At 46.6% G+C, this 21,972-nt stretch overlaps 1 pseudogene; it reads left to right on the top strand.

The window, feature by feature from the left end:
- LOC123369017 overlaps positions 1 to 21,972 on the top strand; it is a 322,921-nt pseudogene that overhangs the window by 177,862 nt on the left and 123,087 nt on the right.

The following is a 21,972-nucleotide window of genomic DNA, read 5'->3' as shown; positions in this document are numbered from 1 at the left end:
CTTTCTCATAAAACTGCCTCCCCACATCTACTCTTAAATTTTGCATGGTATATCACATGATCTGTGGAACAATTGAATGCACTGTACTTTAGGAGAGGGTCATAACAGTCTACATTGAGGGTTAGGGGTGCACAACCTATCTTTTCCTCTCAAATCCTGTTTATTCTGCTATTTAAGAAAAATCAGACAATCTGAGGGTTGCTGGCCAGACATTCTTCTTCTTGTGTTTTGTTTTTTAAATTCTAATTTATGAGGAAAGTTTTCTTCATCCTTTCCCCCCACTACTAAGTCCTTATATTAATGCATAGAATTAAAGTACTTTTCTAGTTTCTGTTGCCTTCAGCCACCATGGTTAAACATGTCAGAAAGTGTAGCTTCAATACATATGCTTCATATGCTCACAAGCTCAGGCTTTGTTCAGGACTCTTATTGTGACTGCTGGAACTGGGATGAAAGAAAAAAACAACATTGTGGTGTACTTTCCCCATCTAAAATCCTAAGAGGGGTTGTGATAAATGAAGTGGGGGGTTGCTCTCTTTTAGGGACACCCAGCCAGCCAGTTAGCTATAAGATCCCTGTTAGTAGCTGTTCTCTACTTGCTCTACATGTAAAGGGTTAAAAAGTCCATAGGTAAAAGGAAGGGAGTAGGTACCTGACTAAAAGAGCCAATAGGAAGGCTAGAACTTCTTAAAATTGGGAAAAAAATTCCCCTTTGTCTTCTGTGTTGTTGTCCCAGAAAGCAGGGACAGGGCTGGAACTATGCTGTAAGAGCTTGCGCCAGGTATGAAAAATGATCAAATCATACCTAGAAACTACTCATTTGAAATCCCAGATATGTAAGTAGATCAGGAAATGTCTAGGAAGACGCGATTAGGTTTATCTCATTTATTTCTTTATGGCTTGTGGACTCCTCTGTGCTAACCCCAAATGCTTTTGCTTTTCTTGTAACCTTTAAGCTGGACTCCAAGAAGCTATCTTGATGCTTAATCCTTGTAAATGTGTTTTTTAAAACTTAGCAAAAAGCCTAAGTTCCAGATGTATTTTCTTTCTTTTTGTTTTTAATAAAATTTACCTTTTTTAAGAACAGGATTGAATTTTTGTGTCCTTAAGAGATTTGTCCATATGATGTTTAATTAGCTGGTGGCAACAGCTGATTTCCTTTGTTTTCTTTCTCAACTCTTCCACGGCAGGGGGCAGTGGAAGGGCTTGAGGGTACCCACAGGAAAGAATTCCCAAGTGCGCCTTCCTAGGTTCTAAAAGGGGTTTTTTGCACTTGGGTGGTAGCAGCATCTACCCATCCAAGGTCAGAGAAAAGCTGTAACCTTGGGAGTTTAATACAAGCCTGGAATGGCAGTATTAATTTTTAGAATCCTTGCAGGCCCCCACCTCCTGTACTCGAAGTGCCAGAGTGGGGAATCATCCTTGACAGGGGTTCACTTTATTCAGCCCCTGTTCACCATCATTATAGGGAATTATTTTGCCTTGAAGCTAGATAACGTAAATTTGTTATAAGTCCAACATATTTAGCTAGCCTTATAATCAGGAGTCATATAGTGCAAGTGCTCATAGATATGTCAGCTGCAATGTATTACCTGAACTACTATCATGCCCAGAGTTGTAGCTGCAAGAGATTTCTGGTTTTCCCACCTGAACAAATTTTCCTGATCACGTGATTCACTTGGGTAACTCTGCTCCACAAGTTGGATCTAAAGTGAGCAGACTTATTTGCAACCAGGATGGGGCCATGGTTTTTCAAGTCATCTGGATTGTTTTGTTGCATCTGGAGAAGGGGCTGAATGGGAATCTTAATGGATCATCCTTTGTATTCAGACCTATTATTTGGAGACAGGAGTTTATGTATCTGATAGTCTCAACATCCTTTCTACTAAGACAATATAATTTTTTGTTTTAAAATTTGTATAAAGTGATCGTCCAGGTGGCAGCAGTGCATGTTGCCTTATACATGTCAGTCTTTTAAGCACATTTTGCCTGTTCTTTGGAAACTTGTGTTTCATCTCCAGTGTGAGACCGTGCTGCCCTGCCGCAGCAAATTGGTGCTCTTGGTGCTGTGGGAGTGCTATTTGCATCAATGAAGGTGTTATTACCTGGGAAACATGACCAATCAGCAAATTATTTCTGGTTTTGTCATAAACAGATAGTTAAGGGTTAAAGTCTGTTTTACCTGTAAAGGGTTAACATGTAGTACCTGGTGACCACCTGACCAGAGGACCAATCAGAGATAAGATTTTTTCAAATCTCTGTGGAGGGAAGCCTTTGTCTGGGTGAGAACTGTTTTTGGTTTTAACAGAAGACAGTCATGTCTCCAAGTTCTCCTGGAGTAGTTTCTACTAATTAATAGTGAGTATTAATTAGAAAGGTGAATTAGCCTTATGCTTTGATTTCTACATTTGCAATTGTGTGTTTGCTAAAGGAAATGCTTTATTCCTGTTTGCTGATATTGCTTTACTGAGAAAAGGGGGAGAGGGGATTCTCTCCAGAGATTGATAAGGTTATACCCTGTGAGTGTCCAGCTTGGATTCATAGAGATTCTGTATTTTCTTTTGTTCTCTTAATAAATTCTTTTCTTTTCTTTGGACTTGGTTAATTCCTTCCCTTGGGGAAATTCAGGGGAAGGGGAGGGGGAAGTGGGCTGCTTCCCTGTGTGTGTGAGATTCAAGGCGTTTGAATCCAGGCACCTCTGTCTCCAGAGCAGGCTGGAGAGAGGGGGGAGGGGGAAGGTTCCTCCTCTGTGAATTGATCTGTGTTCCCAAGGGGGGAAACAGGGGTGTCCCGGCCCACGGAATTGACCGGGTGGTGGCAGCCGAAGGGGAGACCTACCCTAGGATTTTGGGGTGGGGGGAAGACATGCGGGTCCTCACTTTGAAACCGCCCAGTTTCAAGTGAGGGTAGACTCCTGACATGGTGGCAGCGGTGAGGCAAGGCTTTTCTACCAGAGGCACTCTGAGGCAGTTTCAGGGTTACAAGTATTTTCAGTTTTTTGCAGGGCTTTCTGTTACAAAGCCTCCGGTGGAGAGGTACTGGCGTCCATTGTGATACAAGGTACCACTCAGGATTCCTGAGGTGGGGGGAAGTGCTCGCCAAGTACATTCCCATCCAACAGGAAAAGCAGGTTTGGGGGTTGCAGAGAGAAACCCTCCAGCCAGGTTTTTTTTCTCCCTGTGTCTTTTGAAAGGATCAGAAGACAGGAGAACACAAATCCCTAAGGAATAGACCAGATTTTTCTCAGGGGTATTGTTAGCAGCAGCCTTTCAGCTGGGCTGCTGAGTACAGCAACTCAGAGCACAGGCAGTTTACAGTTCAGCCAGTTTGGCTGAAGGGAATTTAGTTTTCCAGCAGGCTTTGTTGGAAGCAAGTTTTCTTCTGTTGCTTGGACAGGCAGCTGGAGGAAAAGGCAGTTTAAAGCAGTTTTCAGGGTTAGGAGGTTTTTTTCTCTGCTGGCTATGCTGAGGAAAAACTCTTCCCTAGAGGTGTGTCCTTCCTTTGTGATATCAGGTATCACTCAGGATTCCTAAGGTGGGGGGAAGTACTCGACAAAGTACATTCCCATCCAACAGGGAAAACAGGTTTGGGGGAGGGTAGACTAAACCCTCCAGCCAGGTTTTCTTTCCCTGTGTCTTTTGAAATCCTCTGGAGCCAGGGAATACAAATCCCTGACAGGATTTACTAGACTTTTTTCGCAGGTACTAAGTAGCACCAGCTTCTTCTTTTTTTTCTCTTTTCTTTGTCTGCTTAAAAACAGCTAGGGAAAAGGTGCAAGTTTTTCTAGGAGGTTTGTTAGAAGGACCCCCACTGTGAGGTACTTAGCAAGTGCTAGAAACAGGACAAACCAGTTTTTTTGGGTCTTCTCAGTATATCAGCAAACAGCAACTACACATTTGCAAATGAAAAGGTTTTGTTTCTTTTCTATTCAGTCTCTCGGGAATAGAGAGGGTTAGGAATTGGGGAAACCAATTCCCTGACTGCAAAGGGGTGTGGCCAGCACCAAAAAAGCAACACCAGCAAGCCACACATAAAATTCACTGGCTGCAGAGGGGTGTGGCCAGCACCAAAAAGCAACACCAGCAAGCCACACATAAAATTCACTGACTGCAGAGGGGTGTGGCCAGCACCAGAAGGCACTGTTCCCCATCCCAAGAAATTTCCCACCTACATGGCAGGTGAGGACACTAAGGCCTTCTTCAAAAAGGTTAAAAGGACCTGCCATGGGTACAGCATCCCTGAAGACCAGTACAAGGACTGGTCAGGAAAAAGGACTTTTGCTGTCTATTACAATTATTCCATCCCCATGCTACTGGGGGAAGACTTGGCCAACCATGTGCAGCTGGCCAAGAGGGGGGGAGTGGTCACCCGCGGCCAGGCCAAACAAGCAGGCACTCCCATCCCTGTTCCTGAGCCATCCACCAGAACCCTGTCTGTGTTACCAGAGACCCAGACAGAGGTGGTAGAACCGGATCTCATGCCAACAACTACAGCAGCCATAGCACATCCAGTCCCAGGACCGGAACTGGAAGAGCAACCAGCGGCAGAACCAGCGCCAGCACTGACGCCAGCGCTTGCAACTCCACCGCCAGGGGGCGCCAACGGGCCTAAACTGGCAGAAGCAGCAGACAACTCTACCCAAGAGGCTCAGCCAGAGCCTAAAATATCACCCTGTGCACCAGCGGACAGCGGTCCACAGTCCATAAAAACAACCTCATCACCTACATCGCTCCCAGAGGAACCGGTGTCTCCCGCCTCAAGGGAACAGTTCCAGACAGAGCAGGAAGCCGATAACAGCCTTAAGAAAGCTTGGGCGGCGGCACGAAGCAACCCACCGCCTCTCAGCTCTTCTACCCAATTCCAGTTTGTTGTAAAACAAGAACTTTTATATAAGGACATTCTTTCTGGTGGACACCAGGAAGGCCAGCATCCTCAAAGACAGTTGGTAGTTCCAACTAAGTACTGGGACAAGCTCTTAAGCTTGGGCCCTCACATCCCAGTGGGCATTCTGGGGTCAACAAAGCCAAAAACAGGTTAAAAACATTCCTTCCACTGGGAGGGGATGGGCAAGGACAATGCCAAGTATGTCCGCTCAAATGCATACAAAGTGTTCTTCAGTGTCAAATATCTTGTTGTTTACATACTTAGTAGTATATGTAATAGTGCATGTGTTTTGTTTACCTGTTTATGTTACAGTGCTAGGAGGAAATCACCACCAGTAGTTCCCACTGTTGGCGATTTGGGGGGCGTGTCATAAACAGATAGTTAAGGGTTAAAGTCTGTTTTACCTGTAAAGGGTTAACATGTAGTACCTGGTGACCACCTGACCAGAGGACCAATCAGAGATAAGATTTTTTCAAATCTCTGTGGAGGGAAGCCTTTGTCTGGGTGAGAACTGTTTTTGGTTTTAACAGAAGACAGTCATGTCTCCAAGTTCTCCTGGAGTAGTTTCTACTAATTAATAGTGAGTATTAATTAGAAAGGTGAATTAGCCTTATGCTTTGATTTCTACATTTGCAATTGTGTGTTTGCTAAAGGAAATGCTTTATTCCTGTTTGCTGATATTGCTTTACTGAGAAAAGGGGGAGAGGGGATTCTCTCCAGAGATTGATAAGGTTATACCCTGTGAGTGTCCAGCTTGGATTCATAGAGATTCTGTATTTTCTTTTGTTCTCTTAATAAATTCTTTTCTTTTCTTTGGACTTGGTTAATTCCTTCCCTTGGGGAAATTCAGGGGAAGGGGAGGGGGAAGTGGGCTGCTTCCCTGTGTGTGTGAGATTCAAGGCGTTTGAATCCAGGCACCTCTGTCTCCAGAGCAGGCTGGAGAGAGGGGGGAGGGGGAAGGTTCCTCCTCTGTGAATTGATCTGTGTTCCCAAGGGGGGAAACAGGGGTGTCCCGGCCCACGGAATTGACCGGGTGGTGGCAGCCGAAGGGGAGACCTACCCTAGGATTTTGGGGTGGGGGGAAGACATGCGGGTCCTCACTTTGAAACCGCCCAGTTTCAAGTGAGGGTAGACTCCTGACAGGTTTCAACACAGATGTCCACAAAAATTCTTCTTCGAATGCTTGCTCCATGTCGATTCCATTTTAGTTCATTCTAGGTGTGTGTGTGCCTACATACGCGGACGTCAGAGACTTTTGCCTTAGCAGTATCCATAGGGCTGGCTGTGGAGCCCTCTGGGGTGCCGCGCTCAAGCCGTGGTATTTCAGGCACAGTGGGCCCTATGCCCTCTAAGTTCCTTCTTACCACCTGCGGTGGTCCTTTGTCCCTTGCTTCGCAAGTGGCCAGCTGTATTTTTTTTTCTATCTCAGCCTTGTGCTTCTAGCTGTAAATAGTTTAACCATTGTTAGTTAGTTGTTAAGTAGCTGTTAAGTGTTAGATCAGGGGTTGACAACCTACAACACAAGTGCCAAAGGTGGCATGCAAGCTGATTTTTGATGCCATGTGGCGCGGGCTGAGTCACCCAGCCTGCTGCCACTCTGGGGTTCCTGCTGCTGGCCCTTTGCCAGCCGGGGTCCCACCACCAGTCCCACTCAGAGCCCACTGCCAGCCTGGGTGAAGGAACCCCAGGCTGGCAGTGGGCTGAGACCCCAGCTGGCAGGAGCCAGGGGCCAAAACCCCAGAGCTGGGGCAGGCTGAGCCCTACCAACTGCCAGCTCCACTCACCTCAGCTGCCGATCTGGGGTTCCAGCCGTTGACTTCCTGCCAGCCGGGGTTTGGATCTCCAGCCTGGAGTCCCAGCAGGCCACCCTCGGCTCTGCTCCTAGCCTTGTCCGATCATTTCAGCCTGCTTGGACAGATGCATTTGGATTTATTGAAAAGAAGGACCGTGCTATTTGTGCTTTCTGTTATGAAAGTGGTGTTTGTCGCACATCAAGTGTTCGACATTTTTGAAATGAAGCACAAGAAAACCTTTCTTGACGAAGCAGACAAGACTGAATCTATCAAAAAGGCAGGAGCAGCCTCTGAGAAGCAAAGCAGTGTTTTTAAAAGCTTAAGTGTACTAAAAATCAAGCTACAGAAGGAAGTTACAAGATTGCACAGTGCATTGCAAAAAACAGAAAGCCGTTTACAGATGGGGAATATATAAAAGAAGTTTTTCTCAGCAGTTCGGAGATTTTGTTCAATGATTTGCCAAATAAAGATACCATCATATCTAGAATAAAAGAACTGCCCATCTCTGCCAGAACAGTTGAGAGATGCATAAGTGAAATGGCAGAAAACATTAAGGAAAAGCGGACGACTGCATTGAAAGACACAACATTTAGTGTTGCAGTTTATGAGAGCGTGGATATAAATGACATTCCACATTTGGCAGTTGTTGCAAGATACTGTGCTTCTGATGAAATCCAAGAGAAACTGTTGCCTCAAACCCCTGCATGGCACAACAAAGGGGGAAGATACACTGGAAAGTTTTGTAAACCATTTTGAAGAACGAGGAGTTGACAGCAGAAAAATATTTTGTGTGACAACAGATGGTGCTCCTGCCATGGTTGGAAAACAGAAGGGATTTGTAAAGTTACGTGAAGATCAAATTGGCCGTCCAACAGTCAAATTTCACTGTATCATCCATCAAGAAAACCTGTGTGCTAAAATTTCTAATTCAGAGCTTAATAATGTGATGAATACAGTTGTGCGAATTGTGAATTTCCTTGTTGCTCAATCTGCTTTGACTCACAATTTCAAGCACTGCTAGAAGAGATGGACAGTGCTTATAATGACATCCCACTTCACAACAACATTCGGTGGCTAAATCATGGCAAGGTTTTGGTGCGCTTTGTAAACGGTTTTGATGCAATCAAGGCCTTTTTAATCGGAAAAAGAACAAAACTACCCCGAACTGGATGATGCCAAATGGCTGTGTAAGCTCATGTTTCTAACTGATATCACCGCTCGCCTAAACAAACTCAACGTCTGTCTCCAGGGTGCAGGGCAAACAGTTCTGGATCTTTATGAAACCTGGAAAGCATTTGTTGTGAAACCAGCAGTTTTTTCCAGGGATATTCAAACTTCTACTTTCTGCTACTTCCAACTCATAAAAGAGCTATCGACACGTTGCACTGTCAATGTCGATGAGATTGGAAAGTACATGCAAGAACTGGAATCAGAATTTTCTGACAGATTTCAAGATTTACAGCAATTTGGCCCAATTAAACCTGAAAAGTTCAATGAAAACGATTTGGATTTGTCTGTATTTCAGTGGATGGGTGTTGAAGATTTCGAAATGCAGCTCATTCAGTTAAAAAGCTCAGAATTGTAGACATCAAAGTTTGTGGATCTGCAGAGCGCACTTGAAGCTACCGAGAGAGATCATGGGGCCTCTATTCTGACCTGCTGGATGTCCCTGCCAGTGAAATTTAACTGTTTGAAGAAAATTGCATTTGCAATGCTTTCAGCATTTGGATCCACATACCTGTGTGAACAGGTATTTTCACACATGAAATCTGTCCTCTGTCCCTCAGAAGCCTATGTGCAGCTTAAAGTATCCAAATACATGCCAGACATTGGAAAACTCAGCAAGGAAAAGCAAGGGCAAGGATCACACTAAACTGATAAGATCTGCATTTTAATTTAATTTTAAATAAAGCTTCTGAAACATTTTGAAAACCTTGTTTACTTTACATAACAGTAGTTTGGTTATATATTATAGACTTAGAGAGAGACCTTCTAAAAAACGTTAAAATGTATTACCGGCACGTGAAGCCTTAAATTAGAGTGTATAAATGAAGGCTTGGCACACCACTTTTGAAAGGTTGCCGACCCCTGTGTTAGATAGTGTCCCAGTGGGGACATTGCCCCAGGTGGGGCATGCCCTGGTCCCTGGATTTTAAGCCGTGCTCTATGTGTAACAGGCCTATGCCTGTTAGTGACCCGCACGATAGTTGTCTAAGCTGTCTCAGGGAATCTCACATAAAGAAGCGCTGTCACATCCGTAAAACTGTTGATCTTCAGACTCAGAGGGAGCACAACATACATCTCAGGGCCCTCCTGATGCAGGCTGCCCTGAGCCCAGCTTTGGAGCCAGAGTGGCCCGATGTGGTACCTAGCGCTTTTACTTCGGTGTGGAGCGCACACCCAGTACCAGGTTCCTCCTGGCACCAATCCCCCTTGCTAGTGCCGAAGAAGAAACCTAAGAAGATGGCACCAAGCAAGCCCGACCAGGGGGCTCTGGGCAAAGGACCTTGTTCTGGCCTTACGCCCACTCCAGACCTGCAAAAGGGCTCAGCCCCAGGGAGCTCCTCCCCACAAAAGGACCCATCGCCGACTCCAGGGAACAGTAAAGGGCCCAAGCTGATGGCGCAGTTGACACTCTCCCAGCTTCTGACACCGAGAGAGCAGAGAGCGCCCCCAGTGCAGATGGCACCATGTGGAGATATGGATCTGGCTATGGCTCCCCGAGAGGGCAAGGACTTGCACAAATCAAGTGAGCACCACCGGTCTCTGGAGCCAAGACAGAGCCCTCGGTCACCACATTCTTGGTCTCTGTGTTGGCCCAGGGCTCCGGCTTGCTGCTACAAGTCATCGGCTCTGTACTCCAAATCCCCATCCTTGCGCCGGGACTTGCCCAGCCATAGACTATCTCCCCGGCATCATTCTTCATCTTGGGTTGCTATAACTTTAACTTGTGGGACTCTCTCCTCAAATTCAAGGACTCCATGACCTAGGAGATGGCCCAGGAGTTCACAACTCTGGTGGAGGAGCGTATGCGGCAGCTTGGTGCTCCTTCCAAATGGCCTGGGACGCAGCCAATTCAGCTGCCCTAGTGGTTGCCTCGGCAGTGGTCATGCAGCGAAGTTCCTGGCTCCAGACCACAGACCAGTCCCAGGAAATGCAGGCCTCTATTCAGGACCTCCCGTTTGACAGTGTCAGCCTTTTTTCCAACAAAATGGATGCTTGTCTGCACAGCCTGAAAGACATGAGGGTGACTCTCTGCTCTCAGAGGATGCATATTCCTCAGGCGTTGAGACAGCCATTCTGCCCTCCTCCGCACCTCGACAGAGGCAGCCTTGGCAGGCACCTGCAAGGAAAAGGGATGTAAGGTTTAGTCACCGTCGCCCTTTGTCGTCCCGATCTGCTGCGCAGCCTGGCCCGGTGAAGCACCGGGGAGCCAGAAGTGCTCATTTTGGGGGTGTGCTCGAGAGCGATGCACCAGCCAACTGCCTGGATCCTTCCCTCCTTTTCCTCAGCTGCCTTTTTCCCTACCTCTCGGCCTGGTCACGGATTACATCAGACCATTGGTTCCTGGACACAGTAGCTCGGGGATATACCCTACAAGTTTCGGCAACCCCTCCCTCTGCCCCCCCCACCTTCCCCATCCCTCTTCAGGGACCCTTCTCGCAAGCAACTTCTCGTTCAGGAGGTCAAAAAATCTCCTGGTCTTGGGGGCTGTGGAGGAGGTTCCTCAAGATATGGAAGGAAGAGGATTCTACTCCCACTGCTTCCTAATCCCAAAGGCGGGGTCTCAGACCCATTCTGGACCTGGGTGGCCTCAACAAGTCTCTCAAGAAGTTCAAGTTCTGCATGGTCTCCCTGGTCTCCATCATCCCATCCCTGGATCTGGGGGACTGGTACACCACTCTCGACTTAAAGGACGCTTGCTTTCATGTCTGCATATTTCTGTGGCACAGGCATTTCCTGCATTTCATAGTGGTTGAGTGCCACTTCCATTTCACGTTGCTACCCTGTGGCCTGTCTTCGGCCCCTAGGGTGTTCACGAAATGCATGGCGCTGAGGGGTCCCAATCTTCCTGTATCTCAATGAGTGGCTCATCAAGGGCAGGTCTATGGGGAAGGTGCACAAGAGGCAGTCCACCTGCAGCAACCCGGGTCTATTAATAAACACAGAAAAGTCCATGTTAACACCATTTCAAAGGATAGAGTTTATCAGACTCACGTGGGCCAAGGCCTTCCTTCCGGAAGCACATTTTCAGGCCATGTCAAGCTTAATCCCTCCTATAAAGATCCATCCACTCACCCTGGCTCACATGTGCCTGCGAATGATGGGCCACATGACCACATACACATGTGGTTAGCTATGCCTATCTTCATCTGTGGCCTCGGCAAGTGTAGCTAGCCTCGGTCTACACCCCCAGCAGGCACACCCTGGACCATGTGGTCACAGTGTTGAACCATGTCCTCCTGTCTCTGGATTGATGTCGAGGTCCCAGGTCAGTGCTGCAGGGAGTCCTCTTTGCAATCTGGTCTCCGTCGATCATCCTGGTCGTGCTTGGGGCGGGATCTGCTCAGTTTACAGAGGCTGGTGCACATCCACTACACTTTGACAGAGTGGCGAACTAATCAATGAGCTTGCATTGATCAAGAAAGTCTTGAGCAGTGTACGATACACATTGGATGTGTCAGATCTGGGTTGGGGAGCCCATCTGGGTGTGAGCTCAGCACCCAGGGCCTCTGGCTACACAATTATCTCGTCCGTCATATCAATGTCAGGGAGCTCAAAGCAGTTTGCCTCGCCTGCCAGGCCTTCTTGCCCACCTGAAAGGCAAGGTGGTGCAGGTCCTCACAGAAAATACCGCTGTGATATATTACATCAACAGGCAGGGTGGTGCCAGGTCTTCAGCCCTTTGTCACAAAGTGCTCAGCCTCTGGGATTCTTGTATGCGGTATGCCATTCATCTGGTAGCTATCCACCTGCCCGGAGCCAAGAACGTCCTGGCAGATCACCTCAGCAGGACCTTCTTGTCTCACCATTAATGGTCACTCCATCCGGAGGTGGTCAGCCTAATCTTCCATAGGTGGGGGACTCCCCAGGTTGACCTGTTTGCATCCAGACAGAACACAAAGTGCCACATGTTCTATTCTCTGCAGGGCAGGGACAAGGGCTCCCTGTCAGACACCTTCCTGATTCTATGTTCAGGAGCTCTGCTGTATGCCTTCCTGCTGGTGCCATTAATCCACAGAGTCCTGCTCAAGGTGAAGCAAGACGAAGCAACGATCATCCTCATAGTCCCAGCGTGGCCTCATCAACGCTAGTTCAGCGTGCTGCTGAGTCTTTCGGCCGCCACCATGCTGCACCTACCTCTTCGGCAAGATCTGCTATCCCCAAGCCACAGCAATCTGCTGCATCCGAACCTGGTGGCACTGCATTTGACAGCCTGGCTACTGCGTGGCTGGGCGCCCCCTGGAGTGGCGCTGCTATGGCACTGGATATATACCCCTGCCGACCCATAAACCCCTCAGTTCCCTCTTACCGCCTGTGTCGGTCGTTGGAACAGTGACGCGCGGCTTAGCTGACCTCCACTTCCCTAGCTACTCGTAGTTCTCTCGTTAATTCTTGTGTTATAGTTCAGATTTATATAGTTGTAGTTAACTTTATTTGTTTGTAGTACAGTTAGTGTATATAGTTCAGAGAGGTTCGGGGATTATCCCCTTCCCAGCACCCGGTGCCGGTGCCTATGCCCGGTTCACCGGGTTTCAAACCATGCTTGGCCTGCCACAAGCCGATGCCAACAGGAGATCCCCACGACTCCTGTCTTAAGTGCCTCGGGGAATCTCACCTAACAGATAAGTGCCGCATTTGTAAGGCCTTTAAGCTGAGAACAAAAAAGGAGCGGGACTTTCGTCTCAAGCAGCTCCTGATAGAGGCAGCTCTTACTCCTCCGCCCTCGGCACCGAGCGCTGGACAGTCTTCAAGAACCGCTCCCTTGGCACCGGATCACGCCGGTACCGCCAAGGCCTCTTGGCACCGGCCGTCGCCGGCACCGACGTCCACTCGGCACCGATCCCTCTCCCCGAGGGTGAAGAGGCACAAGACTCCTGCTGCGTCCGAGCCGCCTGCTCCGCAGCCTGAGCGCTATACTAAGTCGGACCGAAGTTAACTTGATGGTTTTACCCCAATATTGCTGCTAACATAGCAAATAATCACTTATTGATTCTAAATCAGGAAGCTCAAGAAGGAAGCTGTTTATTTAGTTGGCAGGCAACAATCAAAGAACTTTTACTCACACCAATGATAGTCTTTAATTGATTTAGTTGGTGTTTTCCTCCTTGGAATTCACTGTAACTATAGTGGCTAAACTATTTCCTTTCTCTACTCCTACTCCACCCCAGCATAAAAAAATAAGTATAAGATTTACAAGACACTTCATAAAGAGGATTTTTCACTAAACAATGGCAACCTTGTTTTTCTGGAGAACTAACATAGGTTATATTAAATTGTACTGCTGAACTTCTAGGTTATTTTAAGAGCACATCGAGCATCTGGATCATGGGTAGGCAAACTTTTTGGCCTGAGGGCCATATTGGGGTTCCGAAACTGTATGGAGGGCCAAGTAGGGAAGGCTGTGCCTCTCCAAACAGCCTGGCCCCTGCCCCCTCTCTGCCCCCTTCCACTTCCTGTCCCCCTCAGAATCCCTGGCCCATCCAACCCCCCCCCTGCTCTTTGTCCCCTGATTGCCCCCTCCCAGGACCCCCCCACCCTTAATTGCCCTTCCGGGACCCCACCCCCTATCCAACCTACCCTGCTCCCTGTCCCCTGACTGCCCAGACACCTATCCACACCCCCGCTCCCCTGACAGGCCCTCCCACGCCTATCCAACCCCATCCCCGTTCCCTGTCCACTGACTGCCCCTGCCCCCCCTCCCCCAAGAACCTCTGCCCCATCCTACCGTCCCCTGCTCCCTGTCCCCTGACTGCCCCTGGGACCTCTTGCCCCTTATCCAACCCCCCGCTCACTTACCATGCCACTCAGAGCAGCAGAACTGGCAGCTACGCCACCCGGCCAGAGCCAGCCACATTGCTGCGCTGTGCAGCAGGAGCTCACAGCCCCATCGCCCAGAGCGCTGGCAGCATGGCGAGCTGAAGCTTCAGGAGAGGAGGGACAGCAGGGGAGGGACCCACTGGCCATAGTTTGCCCACCTCTGATCTGGACAAACACTCTGTTGTAGTATTTATATAAATCAAAGTTAAATGAAATATAAACATACAAATGAAGTGTATTTATCTGTATAAGAATTCCTATTAGAAAAGTTGACATTTTTATTAAATAATGTATTTTGTTTGCAGATGTGACTTATTTCATTATTATTTATTTCAGCTTGTGATACCAAGACTGATAAACCTATTGGAAAAACAAATAAACAAACAGCTAACCGTTAGATATGATATTGCTAAGGGATATGTGCAAGGTGAAGAAGATACAAAATATTTAATTGAACAGATTTCTGGTCATGAGACAATTTCTAAGGTGAGGGAAAATAATAGAAAGTATAGGAAATGGTTTAAAATGTGTGCTTTTAAGATTTTAATTTATATTCTTTTAAAAAAGTTATAGATTTAAATTAACAGGAAGTTAAAATAGATAAAATAAAGATGTCAGAATGATTAAAAACAAATTCTAGCAGAGCAGATACATGACGAGCTTACTGCACCTTGTTAAAGGGTGATGGAGCTGCTGCTGCATCTGGCAGACTTCCAGTATTCTTAGTCAACCAGACCTCCTCTAAGTATTCCCACAGCAGCTTGGCCCTTCTACAACATGTGTTATGGCTTAATGTCATTCTAACCATAATTCACTCACTCACTGCTAACCCCCTATATTTAATGGACTTCAGCAATATTTGTACTAAAGTGCATTTAAAATATGAACTCAAAGGTGTATGCATCTTTCCTAATAGAAATTGCATTTTCCTTTATCTTACAGGAAATAAATAAAATTATGGAAAAGAATAAACAAGATGGTATGAAAGAGCTAGGTATGTAAAATGGAGATAATCTTATAGTCAGTGTGCCACCTCATATAGCAAGAGGTCACCAGACAAACCCTGAAAAAGTCACTAGATGTAGCTGTTTTAAGCAAGCAAAAGGAGTCAAAAATGTCACTAATCAAAATTTCCATTGAATTTCATATAGATAAATAAATCTCTCATAGAGCTGGAAGGGACTTTGAAAGGTCATTGAGTCCAGTCCCCTGCCTTCATTAGCAGGACCAAGTACTGTCCTGGACAGATTTTTTTTGCCCTAGATCTGTAAATGGCCCCCTCAGGGATTGAACTCACAACCCTGGGTTTAGCAGACCAATGCTCAAATTACTGAGCTATCCCTCCTCCCAATACACACACACGTACGTACAAAAAAACCCTCATAGGGTACATCTACACTACCCGCCGGATAGCGATCGATCTATCGGGGATTGATTTATCGCGTGTAGTAGATGCGATAAGAGAGCGATCGGGGATTGAGTTATCGACTGCTGAACTCCAGCTCTGCGAGAGGTGGAAGCAAAGTTGACGGGGGAGTGGTGGCCATCGATCCCGCGCCACAAGGACGCAAAGTAAGTGATTCTAAGTCAATCTAAGATACGTCGACATCAGCTACGCTATTCTCGTAGCTTAAGTTGCGTATCTTACATCGATTCCCACCCCCCAGTGTAGACCAGGCCATAGGCAGGAGTTGTAGAACAAGCATCTCAGAAAGGTAATTAAGAAAAAACAGAAAACTTACAAGGAGTGGAAGATGGGAGGGATCAGCAAGGAAAGCTACCTTATTGAGGTCAGAAAATGTAGGGATAAAGTGAGAAAGGCCAAAAGCCATGTAGAGTTGGACCTTGCAAAGGGAATTAAAACCAATAGTAAAAGGTTCTATAGCCATATAAATAAGAAGAAAACAAAGAAAGAAATAGGACCGCTAAACACTGAGGATGGAATGGAGGTTAAGGATAATTTAGGCATGGCCCAATATCTAAACAAATACTTTGCCTCTGTCTTTAATGAGGCGCTTAGGGATAATGGTAGGATGATAAATGGGAATGGAGGTAGATATTACCACATCTGAGATAAAAGCCAAACTCAAACAGTTTAATGGGACTAAATTGGGGGGCCCAGATAATCTTCATCCAAGAATATTAAAGGAAATGGCACATGAAATTGCAAGCCCATTAGCAAGATTTTGTAATGAATCAGTAAACTCAGGGGTTGTACTGTATGACTGGAGAATTGCTAACATAGTTCCTATTTTTAAGAAAGGGGGGAAAAAAAGGTGATCTGGGTAACTACAGGCATGTTAGTTTAACATCTGTAGTATGCAAGGTCTTGGAAAAAAATTTGATGTAGTTAAGGACATTGAAGTCCATGGTAATTTGGACAAAATACAACATGGTTTTACAAAAGGTAAATCATACCAAACCAACCTGATCTCCTTCTTTGAGAAGGTAACAGATTTTTTAGACAAAGGAAACACAGTGGATCTAATTTACTTTGATTTCAGTAAGGCATTTGATATGTGGGGGAAGGATAGCTCAGTGGTTTGAGCATTGGCCTGCTAAACCCAGGGTTGTGAGTTCAATCCTTAAGGGCGCCATTTAGGGATCTGGGGCAAAAATTGGTCCAGCTAGTGAAGGCAGGGGGCTGGACTTGATGACCTTTCAAGGTCCCTTCCAGCTCTAGGAGATTGGTATATCTCCAATTATTACCTTCCACATGGGGAATTATTAGCTAAATTGGAAAAGAGGGAGATCAATATGAAAATTGAAAGGTGGATAAAGAACTGGCTAAAGGGGAGACTACAACAGGTTGTACTGAAAGGTGAACTGTCAGGCTGGAAGGAGGTTACTAGTGGAGTTCCTCAGGGATCAGTTTTGGGACCAATCTTATTTAATCTTTTTATTACTGACCTTGGCACAAAAAGTAGGAATGTGCTAATAAATTTTGCGGATGACACGAAGCTGGGAGGTATTGCCAATACAGAGAGGGACCAGGGTATCCTACAGGAAGATCTGGATGACCTTGTAAACTGGAATAATAGTAATAGGATGAAATTTAATAGTGAAAAGTGCAAGGTCATGCATTTAGGGATTAATAACAAGAATTTTTTATATAAACTGGGGACGCATCACTTGGAAGTAACAGAGGAGGAGAAGGACCTCGGAGTATTGGTTGATCATAGGATGACTATGAGCTGCCAATGTGATATGGCTGTGAAAAAAACTAATGCAGTCTTGGGATGCATCAGGCAAGGTATTTCCAGTAGAGATAAGGAGGTGTTAGTACCATTATACAAGGCACTGGTGAGATCTCATCTGGAATATTGTGTGCAGCTCTGGTCTCCCATGTTTAAGAAGGATGAATTCAAACTGGAACAGGATCAGAGAAGGGCTACTAGGATGATCCCGAGGAATGGAAAACCTGTCATACAAAAGGAGACTCAAAGATCTTGGCTTGTTTAGCCTAACCAAAAAGAAGGCTGAGGGGAGATATGATTGCTCTCTATAAATATATCAGAGGAATAAATACCAAGGAGGGAGAAGAATTATTTAAGCGCAGTACAAATGTGGACACAAGAACAAATGGATATAAACTCATCATCAGGAAGTTTAGACTTGAAATTAGATGAAGGTTTGTAACCATCAGAGGAGTGAAGTTCTGGAATAGCCTTCCAAGGGGAGCAGTGGAGGCAAAAGACATATTCTTTCCTGGGTGCTGGCTGGTGAGTCTTGCCCACATGCTCAGGGTTTAACTGATTGCCATATTTGGGGTCGGGAAGGAATTTTCCTCCAGGGCAGATTGGCAGAGGCCCTGGGGTTTTTTTGCCTTCCTCTGCAGCATGGGTCACTTGCTGGAGGATTCTCCACACCTTGAAGTCTTTAAACCACAAGTTGAGGACTTCAATAGCTCAGACATATGTCAGGGGTTTGTTACAGGAGTGGGTGGGTGAGATTCTGTGGCCTGCATTGTGCAGGAGGTCAGACTAGCAGATCATAATGGTACCTTCTGACCTTAAAGTCTATGAGTATAGTCACAAAATTGTTCACAAGCAGCTCAATAGTGTTAATAAAATCCATTCCATGCTCCTCTTGCTACATTCTGTTGCACACCAGAAGCAACTACAACAGTACAATGTGTGACAAAGTTCCTCCTCTGCCTTGGTGGGTTCTGCGCTTATTGGCGGATTTGCTCGCCAGACCATCCTTACCCATACGCAAAGTACGCAGCTGCGTAGGACACCAGGAAATTTGGGGCACCAAATTTCCTGGTGCCCTGTGCAGCTACATGCTGCTCCAGCCCATACCCTGCTTCTTCCCCATGCCGCCCCCCAGCCCCACGCCCATTCCACCCCTTCCCCAAAGCCCCCACCCCGCCTCTTCCCGCCCCTGCTCCGCCTCAGCCCCACCCCCACTCCCCTGAGGAGTGCAGCAGGTTTGGGCCTGCACTTACCGGCGGTGGGAAGTGCAGCAGCCCAGCCCCAACTGCGCTTCCGGTGAGTGCTGAGGTGTGTTTCCCCCACCCTGTCCCCGAAGCCAGCCCTGCCCCCCACCCCCATGGAGCCCTGGGGCCAGCCCCCCCCCAAGGAGGCCTATCCCCCCTTCCCCGTGGAGGGGCTGCGTAGGGCCCCAGAATAGCTAGGGATGGCCCTGTTGCTCGCCGCAGAGATTCATGGCAGCTCTCAGTTGGCCACTTTTGCCAGTGGTTCAAACCTGCCATTCACTCAGCTAACCTCAGCACTGGCCAACATGGGTAAAAGGAGGAGAACAATCTCCACAGTCTCTGCTGACCCACCTAGTGGGTCGGAGGATAGCCCAGAGACCTTCCCCTCTGGTGGGACCCTCAGTCCAGGTCAACTCCTCTTATATTCAATAGGGAGTTAGGGGGATGGGGGGAACCCAGGCCCACCCTCTACTCCGGGTTCCAGCCCAGGGCCCTGTGGATTGCAGCTGTCTACAGTGTCTTCTGTAACAGCTGCATGACAGCTACAACTCCCTGGGCTACTTCCCCATAGCTTCCTCCCAACACCTTCTTTATCCTCACCACAGGATCATCCTCCTGATGATGCTTGTACTCCTTAGTCCTCCAGCAGTACGCCTTCTCACTCTCAGCTCCTTGCACACCTCTTGTTCCCACCTCCTCACATGCACACCACAAACTGAAGTGAGGTTCTTTTTAAACTAGGTGCCCTGATTAGCCTGCCTGTCCAAACTGATTCTAGCAGCTTCTTAATTGGCTCCAGATGTCCTAATTAGCTTGCATGTCATAATTGGTTCCAGCAACTTCTTGATTGTTCTGGAACTGCCCATTATCTTACTCAGGGAAAGGGGATCTGCTTAATCTGGAGCTAATATATCTACCTTCTATCACTCTCCTGTAGTCATCTGGCCTGACCCTATTACAACTGTCATCATCAGGAGGGTGCAAGCTGCTCATTGGGAAGGGTGTTCTGTACACTGCAGCCCAGGTTGGCTGGGGTTGGTTAACTTCAGCTGAGCCTCCCTTTCTTGCCAGCCTGGGTTTGAGCCAACAGGTGAGTGAAAGGGAGAGCCCAGAATCGGGGGAAGAGGGCATTCCCCTGACCTGAGCGCAGCACTGCAGGGAACCTAGAAAGTAGATTTAAAAACAAAAATCCACTAGCTGGACCCCTTCCCCAGGTTTCCAGGGTTTCATTTCTGATAACAGCTGGGCATCTAAGCCCAAGCCAAGCCAGGTGAAGGGGAGTAAAGGGGAACCAAAATCAAGCTAGCTCCACCTTTGATATCTGTAGTAAGGGCTTCATCCCTGGAGGCCCGATGCCCCCTGCTATGGCCCTGTCTCATCCCACTCCACCTTCCATCCATGCAGCTCTTCTTGCTAGCTAACCTGCCTCCCAAGGGTACCAATTAGGTAGGGCAGGGGGACTACAGCCCCCTCTGAGTTTCATACAGGAGGTAGGCTCCCAGGTAGAGCTCTTAACTGCTCAGCATAAGTGCAGAATGTGAGTTCTGCAGAGAGGTGCTTCTCCCAGCTTGTGTCCCTGGGGCCAGGAATCAGTGTTTTGTTTACAAACAGGAGCAGGGTGATTAAGATAAGAAGAGGCTGGTAATTAAATTAAGGATGGAAGTTGTTAGATGAGCCTGTAAAACAGGAATCCCTTGAGGGGCGGTGACGGTTGAAGAGAGAACACAGGGGACTCAGAAGAAATATAGCCAAGACTTCTGAGCCAACATTACATTCAGAAAAGAGGAAGATGTGAGGGGCAAAAGAAGGGGCCAAAACCCAGGGAAGGGATAGCAGTAGTATAGAGAATTTCCCACTCTACCTGTGGTACTTATGTGGCCCCATCACTGTAGTATCTGAGTGCCTCACATCACAGCCCCTCGGTGAGGTAGAGCAGTGCTGTTATCCCCATTGTACAGGTAGGGCATTGAGGCACAGAGAGACTAACAACCAGATTTTCAAAGGTATTTAGGCATCTACTGGGATTTTCAAAAGCTCCTAGAAGGTTAGGTGCTTTCTAAACCTCACTAGATGCCTAGCTGCATCTTTGGGTGCCTAAAAACATTTGAAACTCTGTCCCTAAGGCACTGACCTGAGGTCATACAGGAAGTCCATGAGGAGGAGGGAGTAGAACCCAGATCTCTCAGGGCTAGCTCCCTATCCACGGGACTAGCCTTTCTCTTTGCTGCATGCTGCAAAAGAGGCCTCTGATGGATGGGAGCAAAACATAGCAGGCCAGATGTCCTGGTTGACAGTATCAAAAGCAGCACAGAGGTTAGGAAAGATGAAGAAAGAAAGAGAATGAGAGTCAATGAGAGGAGAGCACTTAACCACCAATAGATGGCAGGTTCTGCCCCAGGCTGAGTTGTACAGCAATGTCTGCTGTGCAATTTTAGATTTTAACTGAAAACCATTTTGTTTTGTCATTTTTTGTTCTGAGTTTGAGAAAAGGAAGGAATGAGAGTATCATATGAGTATCAGATGTGATTATGCAGCAAAGAATCCTGTGGCACCTTATAGACTAACAGACGTTTTGCAGCATGAGCTTTCGTGGGTGAATACTCACTTCGTCGGATGCAAGTTAGTCTTTAAGGTGCCACAGGATTCTTTGCTGCTTTTACAGATCCAGACTAACATGGCTACCCCTCTGATACTTGACAGATGTGATTATATATCAAATTCTTAGGGTTTCAGCTGTATTCAGACCAAGAACAGAAATTGCACCCACAGAGTCCATGAAGTCAACCGTTATTGTCATGATTTGTATTATTCAGTGGGCACAATCTCTGTGCCCAGCACTGTTCAGAATATGCCAGAAAATGTAGTCCCTGAGCCAATGCATATAAGATGTGTATCTCTGGATAAGATGGCTCAGATATTTAAGTTTGAAGTGTATAGTTATTGACCACACATGTTATCACATGTTCACTGTGATGTTTATATCTGTGAGTGGAAATACTGATGGCAATAGACGTTTTACTTGATTAAGGACTAGAAGATTTGACCTGCCAGCTTTCTTTCAAGAGGAAGAGCTGCCCAGAGCTCCTGTGCCTGTTTATTTTCGTTTCCTGCCTGCAGTGGCCCTGGTATACCTTAGAAGTCTCAATTTTACCCAACTTTAAAATCTGGAATTTTCTTGGTGTTTGATTTAAAATATTCTCCTGTGAAAACCGCAACTCAGTCTCTGTAGTGTTGTGTTTAAGAGCCTTCTGGAAAGTAACTAGCCTTTAAACAGAAGTGAAAGCAGTGTTGCCAACTCTCATGATTTTGTCATGAGTCTCATGGTAATTATTGTTTTCCTTAAAACCCCAGCTCCTGGAATCAAGTGGATATGTGATGATTTCAGCCTTCATTCTTAAAGAAAAATGAAGTTTCTAGCCCTTGTGGCTGTGGAGAAAGCTTCAAAACGTGACCCCAGTGCACCTTAAAGGCTCAAAAAGCACAATGTAAATAAAAAACAAATCTATTATTTTTACATAATCTCATTATTTTAAAGCCAATCTCATGATTTTTGGTGAGCCTGATTCTTAATTTTTGAACATTTGGGGTTGGCAATACTATGAAAGTGACTTGTAAGTGTCAGTTTCACTCCTGTTTAAAGTTATTTTCTAGTATAAATTCATGGGGCCTTGCCCTAATAGGATGTTTCTAGAAGTTAAATAATCTATTCCAAGCTTGTTGAACTTCAAAAAAAGTGATAGAAAGCAATCTAGGTTTTTCTACAATTGTTTCAATTGTTGTGTTCAAGAGTTAGTAACAAAGTAAGAATATACA

The sequence above is a fragment of the Mauremys mutica genome, chromosome 4, assembly GCF_020497125.1.
Source record: "Mauremys mutica isolate MM-2020 ecotype Southern chromosome 4, ASM2049712v1, whole genome shotgun sequence".
In the NCBI taxonomy this organism is placed as follows: Eukaryota; Metazoa; Chordata; order Testudines; family Geoemydidae; genus Mauremys; species Mauremys mutica.
Note: the sequence above shows the minus strand (reverse complement) of the source record. Positions and strands in the feature narration are given on the sequence as shown.